Source organism: Cuculus canorus, chromosome 1 (genome assembly GCF_017976375.1).
Source record: "Cuculus canorus isolate bCucCan1 chromosome 1, bCucCan1.pri, whole genome shotgun sequence".
Lineage (NCBI taxonomy): Eukaryota > Metazoa > Chordata > Aves > Cuculiformes > Cuculidae > Cuculus > Cuculus canorus.
In genome coordinates, this window is record NC_071401.1 from 183,056,502 (window position 1) to 183,070,134 (window position 13,633).

General features: G+C 35.9%; 1 long non-coding RNA gene across 1 annotated transcript; it reads left to right on the forward strand.

Moving 5' to 3' along the window:
* The first annotated feature begins 8,607 nt into the window (after positions 1–8,607).
* Positions 8,608–11,177, forward strand: LOC128854069 (uncharacterized). Its single transcript, XR_008452963.1, has 3 exons — positions 8,608–8,740; positions 9,388–9,545; positions 10,195–11,177. It is a non-coding gene; the product is annotated as an uncharacterized LOC128854069 (long non-coding RNA).
* The last annotated feature ends 2,456 nt before the right edge of the window (positions 11,178–13,633 follow it).

Below are 13,633 nucleotides of genomic sequence, written 5' to 3' on the forward strand. Positions count from 1 at the left end.
CAGGGGTCGAAAAATGTCATATAAATACCATAATCCTGTTATATTGAAGTAATGCTATGAGCTAGGTGGATTCCGAGTCCCACGTTCATAGAACCACTTCAAAAGATTTAATACTAGAATTTCTGAGAAGGTTAATGAAAGCAGTAAATGATATGCTAGAATTTGCAGGAAACAAGGCATTGCAAAGAGCAAGGCACTCAGCTCCATCCTCACCGTGGCTTTTTTATGATGGCAGCAAAATAGTCAAACTGACCATTACCCCCGAGAGAGAGAATTTGAAGTCACTGTAGGCTATTTTATTGCGTTGCCCTCTATAGTCTTTGGGATGGCTAGAGTGCTGTTGGAAGCTAGCCTGAAAAAGGAAGGAAAGAACAAGATCTCTGTGCTACTCCAACTAGACTGGCAGCTCTGGAGTTTGTGAGAGGCCACTTCAGTAGAATTCTTCTTAGCAGAATATAAGCAGGAGCTGCCCTCGCTTGGTGCTGCAAAAAGCGAATTTAACTCCTTCCCCGTCTTTGTTCCTTGGTATGGATTACTGAAATACCAGGAAATGGGCAAGATAGTGAACCTGGCCAAAATTCTGACTTCTTATCAAAATTAATTAATTTCATATGTGTTTCAGATAAAATTAAAAATTGATGAAGTTCCTTTTGCCTCATTTTATTAGCGATATACATCTCCGTAAAATGGCTCTTTCTGGCTGGACATGGCAAACATGTTTTCATCATATTCAGACATATGCATTCATATTATGAATGAAAAGTTGCATATCTAAATATTTATTTCAGATTTTTTAATTTATTTCATGGTTTTCAGTGTATGGAAAAAAATATATAATTAACACACTAGAAGTTGTGTCAAAGATTCAAGATGTTTTGCTGGGATTTCAATTGAGCTTAGTTTGTTAATGCATATAAGGAGTTTCTTATGGTTTTAAATGAGATCTGTTGCTAATGGCAACTGTTTCAGTAATTGTAAAATCTATAAAATAGACAGGACTATTTAAGCTGCTTAAAAATTTATAGCATATTAGATTTAATTAATACGTTCATATATAAGAAGACATTAATTATTTAAAATCTGAATCAATATTTTTCTATATGTGCATATTTTGTATTAAAAATAATATATGATGTTCTCTCAGTAGTATTAGAATGAATAATTTGTTTAAAATGGCAGAGTGACCGAGTCCATTTCTGTATTTCTTGACCTCTGTATGCCACATTTGAAATCTGGATTTGGTATGAAGGAATTGCCATGGAAGATTCAACAGAGCTTTTTGTTGGCATGTGAAAGCCAAGGTTTGTTAACATGGTTAACCAGATAAATGGAGCTTAGTAAATGGAAAATTATTATTATTATTACTACTACTACACAGAAAGTGTAGGCAAGAGTGCAAATACAGTATATACGTACATATATATATCTGTATATTCATACCTGCAATGTCTGAGGTACCTGTAATTACATTTCAGGGTCATTTCATTCTACTATAAAGACAAATAGAAGCCTCTTCTTCTCCTAAACCACATTTCACTTGAAAGCTGGCTTTCTTAGCGATAAAAAAAAGAGCTAATTCCTAAAAGAGTGAGTTTGTTCTAGTAGAAAGTGGCATGAAATCTTAAAGCTGTAGTATTTCACTGCGATTTACTTGGGATAAAACATACAGGAAAATTCCATACAGATTTCCTTGTTAATATTTCCCCAAATCCTCCAATGCTGAGTAAATGAGATGTATTTTTCTCAAAGACTCAATAGCAGTAGCCACACACTTCAGACTAAGAGATCTCTGTAGATTTCTATCAATCTCCACCTTAGGCTGTCTCCAAGAAGATCCATGACCCAAATGATAGAGTTTTTCATTCTGTCTCTTCCTTTGCTGTGATTACAGGTTAATCAGAGAATTCCTGTCCTCAGATGTTCCCTGACCCCCTAAAGGGAGATATTTTTCATCAGTATGGAAATTATACTGCTCTTTCTTTTATTGGACTCAGTGGGATGAATTTAAAAGATATTGGAAGAATTGTAAATCCATAGCACTGTAACAGGTTATATCTTAGAAAATTTGTTCAATGACTTGCAGTTTGTACAGGGCAAGCTTAAACTACATATTTCTAGCCATGTAGTATGATACAACATGTGGTTCAGACAGATATTATAACATGTTGAATACCTTGTTATAAATGCACTGCTGCAAGTAGTTACATTAAAAGCAGTGTGAGCATGTTTACAGGAGCAGCAACAACACAGTGTGTCATCACAACACGTGTACATATAAATTGATCTGATCCAGCTGTAGATGCATATGAGCTAATCATACACCTCCAAGATAATTACTGCTCTCAATGGAGGAATTTAGACACATGGAGAAATTAATTGATTTGACGAAATTGCTAACTAAAAGACAGTCTGTAAGGGATGGGAGCCTACATACCTACCTTAAACTCAAAACATCTAACTTCTAGTGCTTTGTTAGAATAGAAAAATCCCATTCAGAATGCTTAATGGATGAGAAGAAGATTCACTACTTAGAACTGCACACCAAACCCTGAATTGAATGAGTTAGAATGTCAAGTGGTCCTGAGACCATATAAATCACTAAACATAACAATACAAATATGCTATTTGTCTTTCCAGACTCGAGGTCACTGAAAGGAAACTGAGTGTTCAGCTTGGAGGGAGATCTACAGAGGGAACTACATTTAACAGAATAGCAATATATGACTATGACATACTATATACAACTGAACATATCTCCAGAAGTGATAGGCGGCACTCCATACAGATAGAAGACAAAATTGCCTACCCAAGGGTTTGCATTTAATGTGTTGAAAATGGAGTTCCTAGTAGAAGATAGCTACTAGTTCTCTGTAGTAAACATTAACATTCTGTATTTAATTTCCTGGCTATATGATCTGAATATGTACCGCCATTGGCTTACTGGTGTAATTCCCTGATAACACTTACGAATGTTTCACTTAACTTCAATCAGTTTTGTCATAGCAGTAGGTGTTTCAGAAATAAATAATGTCTGAGGAAAACAGATGATGAAGCACAAGAATAAAATCTGGGTAGTGTTTATAGGGCAAAAAAAAAAATTAGGAGACCATGGTGTTTAGCCTAGAAAGAAAATTAAGGATAGGTATTTTGGGCTATTACATGTTTCCTGTGATTTTGAACATCTCTTTAAGGATTTTTGTCTTCCCAAAAATTTACAAAGCTTGCAGAGATGCCAGGGCACAAACCTGTTGGGAATTGTTGTTGTCTTGGATCAATGCTGATATAACCGAACAGCAATATAATACATTACATGAAAGATAGCTAAGAAATTCATTCTTCTTATTAGCTAGATGTTGTGGGCTTATGGTTGATTATTATTATATTTTAATTAATTATCAGTAGCTTCTGTAGCAATTCTATGACAAGCTAATCTCTGACTGTCTTGACAGAAAGCATGTATGCTTTGCATATAGTCTACAGACTGGGCAATAATCCACCAGCTTTGCCCACATTGTTCTGTTAAAGTGCTCTAGAATGTTTTCTCAGCAAAAGCAGTTGGTAGAGCTATATCAGCACTTCACTGCAGAAATTTAGTGCACCTTCAAAGAACTGCCTTTTCACCCGTATTACACCACACACTGGCAAAGTCTTAGTATAAGTTGTCCCATAAGTCCTGCCAGCATCCCCTCCCAAAACCTTTTCAGTACTTTCAAGAACTCTGTCCTTCACTCACTCACTCACTCACTCACTCACCCACCACCTACAGTGTTTCGTCCCTGCTTTTCCACTACATTCATGACTTGAAACAGTCCAGGTCTTGAATTTAAGTCAGTGCAATCTATAAAAAAAGGAATAAAAAACCCCAACCAACATATAACACCACCATCACAGCAACAAGTACCCAAAGGGGTTCTTCAGGTGTTACAGAACTACTAAAGGTAGGATGTAACTGTGTTATGGTACAAATCAAATGCTGTGACAGAAGCAAATGTCTTACCAAACAGCTGAGAAGAAATGACAAGGAGAAATGTGTTACTTTTTAAAAGCTAGATATGCATGGTGAAAGGCTTGTGTTAGTGACTTCTGAGTTTGAAAAGTACTTCCAATTTTGAATACTCCTCTGTGTGAAGACACATATGGTGGGATGCATACAGAAGTGTACTGGAGTCACATTGCTTTGCCTCTTTCATTCCCATGTATTGTACCCATTGCTACAACAAGAACAATAATATTAATACAAAAAAAACCCCAAACACTGACTGGGAAGATTGAAACAACAGGCACTTTATTTTTAAATCTCCAAATCAGATACAATTTCTTTGTGCAATACACCGCATGGTTCCTGTTAGTCCTTTATTCCTATTGGTCTTTACCAGGCACAGGGTGAAATGGAAGCAGGGAAAAACATTTCTGTGGCACCTCATCTTGATCCTAGAAACAACTGGGCTGATGGAATAGCTTCTTTAAATTGTACAGAGTGCAGCTTCAGTAGCAAATCACTAATATATTCCACGAATGATTTTTTTTTCACTCTGAAGCAGCTAGTGTTTTCCACCGCTGGAGGTCTGACAGTGGATTTAGCAGACCAGGGAATAGCTTCAGGTTGTCACTTCCTCTGTTAGAATAAGTGAGTGCCAAGCGGCTTCTAGAAATTATATTAATCATCCTGCTGGTACTCTTTGGGCAGAAAAGGTTGAAATAAAAGTATGTTAATTGACTGAGCAAAAGGAATAATGTTGACATTTTCTGGTATCTTAGCCTTGAGACTCTCATCATGCTTTTCCTGTCCTTCTGTGAAAGTGATAGAAGTTCTTATTTCAGATTTGATTCTTATTACCGAAATAATGTCAGGTGGTTAAGGGTAACAGCTGGGAGAAAAAAGGTATCTATTAAATTTGCATTCAGACTGTCATGAGGATTGTAGAAATCTGTAGCACTTCAGGGCTAATTTCTGCAGATACGTTAACTAAATTCAGAAGCAGGTTTGTGAAATTTCCATGAAAATGTTGTAGCAGTAAACGCTGCATAATTTATAACAGCAGGAAATGTGATACACATATTTTAAAACAATTTATTATTATTTGGTTTTATATCCAGGTAATAAATCACACTATAAAGACTGGTTGGGCTAACAGGGAAACATCTAGCAAACTTGATATTTGATATGCAATCTCACAAAAAAAGAAGCATTTTTTCCTGTTGGCAGCATATGGTAGCAAGCTCTCTCCCTCAAAGCAAGAAAATCTTATTCTTATGACTGCAGTCATTGTTATTTCAGATATTTTTATTCATGTGTGTGTATATTCCATTATTTACTCATACATCTATTGAAAATCATGACAAGAATATGATAAATAATTATGCTGCCAGGAAATGCAATTTGTCAAAAATGAAAAATGGAAATGAAAACATTAGCAGTGCTATAACAAAGCACTTAAATGTTAACAAAATAAAAAAAAAATCCAAATTCAGTTTCAGTAAATTCAACTGAATGCTTCAGCCAAAGTTCTTCAAGTTGATATTGTGTGTCAAATTTGTATTGTTTCCGCTATGACGTTATTTATGTATGTAATAATAAAACATCAACAGTTGTTTTTTAAAAAAACTGTCAAGCTGAAACATTTAAATATTTTTAGATTTGTTTGGGTTTTTTTCAATTCTTCTAGGATGTCTGAACTGCTTATGTAACCACTACTTAGTCTAACAGGCTCAAATGCTTTTTTCCTTAGCCATGGAAAATCAAGTACTGAAAACATTTGCATGAAAAATGCTAGGTAAAATTGAGATGTGGAGCAGTTGTTATTTTTCTCTAGTAGTATATGAAATAAAGGATGGAATAACAGGGGGGTATTCTATGTTACCTCATTTTGCTGCTTTCATTGTTACAGCTTATGCCTTTTCAGTATTTAATCAAATAAGCAGACAAGTTAAGCAATTTAGGTAGTGGAAAAGGACTTATGATGGCATTCAGAACTCTGACAACAGGACTTCCAATACAGAAGTGATACAGGTCAGATCTTTGGACTTTTCTTAAACTGAAGGAAGGAAGGATGCTCTCAAGCTCCCCAAAGCCAAAAGTAATCAGAGGACTAAGGAAAGTACTGATTAACATGGCAATTCTTTATGCTGTTTTGAATTTTTTCTGATAAATAAATTTCTTTGGCAGAGAACAGCCTTGTCTCTTTTGATATAAGAAAAAATCACAGCAAAACTCCTAACTGATGTTAACTGATGACAACTGATGTTGTCAGGTTGCTGTAGCCTGAAATAAATGTCAAACTGCTGTAGCCTGAAATAAATGAACTGTGTCAACATGTTCCACCAAAGAAAATTTCTGCCTTTTAGCAGGTGTATGTAGGTTTCTGCCAATACATAGCAACAGATTCAAGAAAATTGCATAATTACAAAGAAAATGGGATTAATTTCATTGCATGTCTATGATTATAGTGGTAACCACACACTGAACATGCAAACATACAAATCCAAACATATGAAAAGTGCAGCTAATTGTCAATTGTATGCATAATAATTGCTACTTTTACCTTTGGAGTTCATCCTTATTCATAAGCTAACTTTGAAATATCAAAACTTGGAGTTAATTTATTTCCAAATAACTTTCAGTAAAGACATAGCTTAGGTATTTTTGAAAAAAAAAGGTATTCCATCTGACAGTTCTTCCATGCTTGCTGATGTGCTCAAAGAACACATAAAATTTGGTAAATACGAATTTCCTTTGAAAAAGGTGTCTTGTTTCTGCCACATTTTCTTGTAGTTTCAAAACAGTGTTTCTGACTTGAAGCCAAACTTTCTTCTCTGCAATTTACTGGATTACCTTTGATATCTTTTACTAGTTAGGTCCAGATTTACTATCCTGCATTTGTGTGGCAAATTACTTGTTCCTACAAAGAGAAGGCATCTTTGGTAGTTACTCAGCCACGTGACTTTACCAGTTCATTTGATTTCTCTACTCCTCTTTTTAGGTTAGAAAAATCCTTCAAAAACTTTTATTGCTTTAACCATGTAATTTGGTAGATACTGTTAATATATAGTCAAAGGAAATTAGACTTTTAATTTGGTTTATTTTGTGGTGTTTACAGAGTCAAGTCTGTGATATGATATAAGTGAATCAAGAATGATTTTCAAGCATTTTCTTATGTATCTGTTTATAATTTCCTGGGCACAACATAATAAATGTTAACTACTTTTCACATTTCTAAAGTGAATTTGATGTCTCTGGGTTGGTAAATACACATGATTAAAATCCCCTATCAAACTAGACAATATACAGATCTAAGGGAGCAGATTTGCAAGCTTTCAGGCCCTACTGGGAGCACTGTGACATCAGCAACTTGCACGTAGGAGGCAAATGTAACTGTCTCTGAGCCCATTTCCTCCCTCATCACCCTTCCTAGAAGGCCACTGAACAAAACTGTTTATTCTGAGAGTATTTTTAGTGTAATGAATACCTCTTTTTCAGGCCTCTAAAGTCACTTTGGATGTGTCATTAAAACTCCATCAAAGCATTAAAGTAAATAATTGTTTTGTCCTTGCTCTATCTATCTGTGGAATTTTATGCACATGTAGTTGGACATGAAAAGTCTTTGTTTGACTTTTTGACTTTGCATATGGCTGAGAGTATCTCCATTTAAATTAATTCATGGATACAGTTGGCCTGCAGAAATAAGACTTTTTTTTCACCTTAGCCCTGTAAGTTGCTAAATTTTTAGAGGACATTTGAAACACATCAAAACAAGTAGTATTAGATTTCCCAGAAAATGCATCTATGCCTGCCTTTTTCCTAAAAGCAGGTCTGGCAGCTGATATACTGATGTTTATCTTCTTACAAGAGCCTACTTGCTTACATACCAATTCAGGAAAAGAATTATCCACTTCTTGAAGATTTCAACTTGCATTTACCTAAAACATGCCCTAGTGCACAGACTATTAAGCAGATGAGGCAACAGCCTCTTTTCATCCTTCTTGGAAATCTATTTTATGCCCAAAATTTAGATGAATAAGTTACATGAAATGAGTCTTACCCTATCACTCTCCTGATATATATATATATCCAGTTAACTTGTCTGTAAAAAAAACCCCATACCTTTGGCTTTCTAGAATTATTAATTCTCAAAAAACTGCAGATAACTGTTAGAGAGATGATGTTTCTTGGGTTAAATATTAGTATTGGTAGATAGGAATTTGCAGGTAGTTTGACTTATGCGGTAGCCAGTGTAATGAACTGAAGATACTTGTCATCAAGAACTCATGTTGGCTTCAGAGCAAATGTTTAATTTAACTGCGTATTGCTGGTTTATGTGATCAAAGTCTCATTTCCACCAACCCAAAGGAGCTCAGAGAAACAACTGGCAGGGGATCCAAAGAACCTCATCAGTGCGAAGGAAGTTCCAGAGGCAGCTACACTTCAGGTGATCCCAGGGGAGCCTCAGCTCACTTACAAGTGTGGGAAGAAGGAATTGAAAGGAATCAATTATGTTAGGCAGGATCCTGGTCAGCGTGCTTGTCTCTCCGTGTCTTGCACCTGATTCCCCCAGTCTGACCTGCCTTCTCAAACTCTATTTCTGTCTCTCTTCCTGGCTGCAGGGAACTCCTCCATCCAGCGTGTAGCTCTGTGCCTGGGGATTTGAGTGCAACAGCTTCAGTGGGACCAGGAGTCTTGTGAGCCTGCATGTGTCTGGTGGGAGGAACTAGAAAGAACAGAGCATGTGTGCATTGTGTGCAGGTACGTATGCCAGTGTGTCATCACTGATGCCCATCAAGCTGGACTAGTCAGCAAGTAGGCTTGGCAGACAGGTACTGGAGTGGTCTTAGGTCTGGACTGAATCCTGGAGAAAGTAGAGTGCCTGAGAATTGGATACTGGAGGGACCAGGGGATCCATGCCAGATACTGGAGAGACCGTGGGGTCCTGGAGTTGGTTACTGGAGGGGTCATAGACCTGAAACTGCTGCTGGAGGGACTCATGTTTGCATATGTGTCTGTGTCTATGAGTAAGGCAGCTGGGAGACTACGGCAGCCTGAGCCAGCTACTGAATAGACTGTGTAAAGCTAGCTCATGGGAAAAAAACCCGAACCTGTAAATATGCTCCCCTTTGGCTCCTCAGTGCCAAAAAATTCAAACTACTGGAAAAAACAAAATGAATTGACACAGCTGTTTTTTTCAGTAGTTGTGGCCATTTTTGTTCTCTGAATGGGTTCCTTGAACTACACACTTGTCCTGTGAGCCCTGAGGGTAAGCTTTGAAACACCTGCCTAGTACTTTAGAATCCAATCTGGACTGGATGTTTTCACTTGGAAATTAGGACTGTGTGTGACATCCTAAGAGATTACTTGAAACACGCAATTCATTGATAAGTCTTCATGTTTTACAGGAGATTCTGCTGAGAGTTCTTATCTCATTTCACAGTTATTAAAGCTCTGATCATCAATTGTGTTTATTGTATGTATTGGAGCTGATTGTCCTATGATGATCAGCAATGGCACAGAGCAGTGAGCAATGAACAGGCTGATCTGCCCACTGGACTCACTGGTAAGAGAAATTGTGGAGAACAAATGTAGGTGATGGAATTTTGATTTAGCTCAAGACTGAGCAATAACAAGACATGGACTTCTGTGTCCATTTCGTTCCCTTTCATTCCTCTTGAACAATTCTATGTCTATTCTTACAAGAGTTAAGTAAAGTAGAAAGTGATACTCTGCAAAATTGGATGAAAAGAAAATTAAGTGGAATGCCTAACGGTCATTGCAATTGGAAGATGATATTGCCCCTTGATAAAAATGTTATCCCTGCAAAAATATAATAAATAATCAGTGGGGGAATATATGATATTTAAAAGTCATATTTTATTTAAATGAATGCATTGAAGGTATGATGACATAGATATAGTATATTATTTTTTTCTTCCCATACAAGAAAGTCTATATTTGCATAGGATGTACTGAGGAATGGAACATCCAAACATACAAATATGAAATCTTCTGATTTGAAATATGGAAACTGTGTATAAGGTTTGTTTTGGTATCTGTAGTCTTGGGAGCTGTTCTTGTTTGAGTTAAAATAGAATCAATTTTCTATCTTTTCATCTAAGCTTCATACTTATTATTATCATTGTTTCACTAAAGCTGTTTCAGTTTCCAAGCTACAAGTCTCTTTCTTTCATTTACCTTTCCCCTTTCAGGGTGGAGATGAAGAACAGACACAACCTCTGGCATTTAGCTTCTAATCAAGCTGGGCCAGGGCTAGACTGGGATGAAAACATGGGATTTTGAATTATGTAAACAACATAATAATATGATCATGAGTGCTGTCAGTTTTGATGTAAATGTGCATCATTTTGGGTAATCTATATCAGTTATTCTATTGCATGTATTAAAATCCTTTAGGAAATATTTGGGAGATAGTATAAAATTAATATTCAGTATGAAAGGATTGTTCAAAGAGATGATTTGTTTTAGTTTTCTGTATGTTTTTCTTCACGTATTGTTTATTGATTTGTTGTCTTGCTTAGCTTTAAGGTTTTTAGGTTTAAGGAATAGAGCTAAGTTGTAAATATGGTCATATGTAAAGCCTGAAGAAGATCTTGCTGCATAACTTTGTCCTGCACTTTAATGGAAAACAAATGCTGATTTTATAATAAAGAATATTAACATGTGAATCAACTTCTGTTATATGACAATAGTTTCACAGCAATCAGAAAAAAATTCAATGAGAGTGATGGGTTGACTCAAACCGAGTCTGATTGCCAGTAGTATGGAGGCAGTGAAGTGGCAACAGGACTCCAGCACTGAGCCCAGGACTCCAGAACTGAACGCAGTACTCCAGGTGAGGCGTTCAGTCCCAGATGGCTTTCTGGGCTGCAAGCACACATTACTAGGTCATGTTGAGCTTCTCATCCACCAGCAACCTGATATCCTTCTCTTCAGGGCTACTCTCAATTGATTTTCTGCCCAGTCTGTATCTGTGTTTGGGATCACCTCAACACAAGAGCAGACCTCGCACTTGGCCTTGTTGAGCTTCATGAGGTTCTCACAGGCCCATTTATTCATGTTAAAAGTTTCAGACCTGATTTTTGACTAGTATGGGATTACTTCTGGCAAATTCTAAGCTCCTCTTAAGAGCTCCTGAAAACCCCAAGTTCCCACTGAGATATATATGAGTTGAAATTCTTATGCAGCAGCATAAGAAACTCAGTTCATCTTGCAAGTTCAGATCCAACATGAAGTGTCTCTTAACAATAAAAAGCATATTGTCCCTTGATGCTCTTCCTTTTAATCATAGTATTTTTAGCATTCTGGAATTTTATTTCTCTCTTTTTCTGTTTCTCATACTCAATTATTATCTGCTGGATGTATTAGTTTTTTTTTTTTACTTCACCGTAGGTGGGGGGGAAATAATTAGACTACCATAGGGGATTTTAATTTCTTTTAATCTTTTCTCTAAAACTTTAATATCTAAATTTTAATGAGGATCTGTTTGATTCCTTTCAGACTGGAATGTTATATTAAAGTTTTACTGCTTCAAATCTAATAGGTCATTTAGTTCTATTGTATGTGCAGTAATGTTATATCTATTTAAAATTATCCACTAATATTAAAACTATCAGGGAAAAATAAAGAAGAGAGATGACATAATCCTATACGAGACTATCTGAGGCATATACAATTCTGCTGTTGTACTTTAAAGTCGTCCTGTGATACCTGGAATTGTCATGCTGGTCTCATTCATTAAAGCAAATATGTCCCAATGTCTTTTTTTTTCCTGCCCAACCCTCACACAATGCTGAGTTTGTGCCACTTATTATGGTATTAATTAAGATGCTACTAAAATTAATACCATCTAGAGAAATTTTCTGGATGAAAACTGGTGTGCTATGAAATCTGAACATGAAGAGAGAAAAAAAAAAGTAAGTTGAAATTGGACCCTTTACTTATAGTTAGTACTGTGGAAGTCCAAAGGGATATGTGCCTATTTCTAGTGAGACTAAGCATAGACTAAAAAATAGAAGAATTTTAATTTCCTTGTAAATTAGGACATATAGCACATACTTACTTTACATAGAAACAAATATGAGGAGAAATGACAGAATCTCAAAAAAATACTTCTTTCTATTTCATCAAAATTTCAGAGATTTGTCATCAACTCAGTATAATTGTAACTAAGTAGATAGGATCACTGTTTGAACTAACAAAGTAATTTTATTACCCTGTCAGAATGAAGCAATAACCAAACCAGGTTAATAAACTGTCAGAGGCAGAGTCGTTAAAATCAATCATGAACTACCACAGAGGTTCAGCCGGGAACACTGAATGAAATAGGTATGCTACTCTTCTCCAGTCATCCAGACTCTTTGGAGGTGAGGGAGAGGACAGTTAAAGTTTTCCTGAAGCTAATTTAATGTGGAACTATGCAGTGTCTTTGCAGAAGAAAGGGTAGTTGATTATTGCTAGATTTCCTTGAGTCTTGCTGCTTGCTGTCAGCTATGCTGACTTACTCTGAGATAAATCCCAGTACATAAATGGCTCTATCACTTTGGCAACTTACTTGTTCGGACTTTTGGACTTGTTCTCAGCCTCCATCCGAAAGAAAAATGAACAAATCTCTTTGTAGATGTCTAAGTGACAAAAATCCAGGCCACAGGCTGTAAGCAGGCTTGGAACGTATCTCACCATGGTACTACAAAAGGAATGAAATTTGAACAAATAAAAACAAAAAAAAAATCCAGAAAACAAACCAAAACCCAAACAAACAAAAAAAAAAAAAAACCAAAAAGAAAACCCATACAAATAAAAAAGAACAATGAAAAAAATTACTTTCTGATATTCTTTACTGGAAAAGATACGTTTGTTGTTGTTGTTCCTACAAATTTAAAGTGCTTTTGGCTTTCTGTAGAAATCATGTTAATGAAAGATTTGCTCTGCATATTTGTATTTATATACACTGGATATAATTTTGTAAACACTTATATCCTGTAACGTAGTATTTAATTTACTGTAATTTGGACTTTTACCTATAATTTTTACAGGTACTCATCAAAGCATAGTATTCCATCCTTAAATTGCTTAAAGGCCAGAAGATTTGTGAGTCTTTAGAAAGACATTGCAAAAATGCTTGAGAATTCCTGAAGCAAAAGTACTTAAGAAATGGCAATACCACTGGGTATTGCTGTGGCATCAGGAAGATGACAACATGTAGAAAAAACTGCTGAAGCACAATCTTTTCAAACATAGCTTTTGATTTTTTATAGTAACATCATCAAGAAAATCTGGGGTCAGAAAACGTGAATTTTCAAATTGACTGAGACCAGATGAAATATTAACTTCAGTTAGATTTGGGGCCATATAAATAAGAGCTCTAAATTGTCATAAAAAAATGAAGAAACCGTTGGTGGAATTTTGCTCACTGCACTATTTCTGTCCAAAAAGTATCTAGGGTTAACTATCTAATTTGGCTGCATTTCCAAGGACAGTTAATTCGATCTTCAGAGAAGTACCTGCTCTAAGCTAAAGCTAATAGGTATTTTCTTTTCCTTCCCTGAAGCATATGTAAATCTGATATTTAAAAGTTCCAGGATGTGTTCTGAATTCTAATTCTTCCCTGTGCCAAAAATATGATCTGAC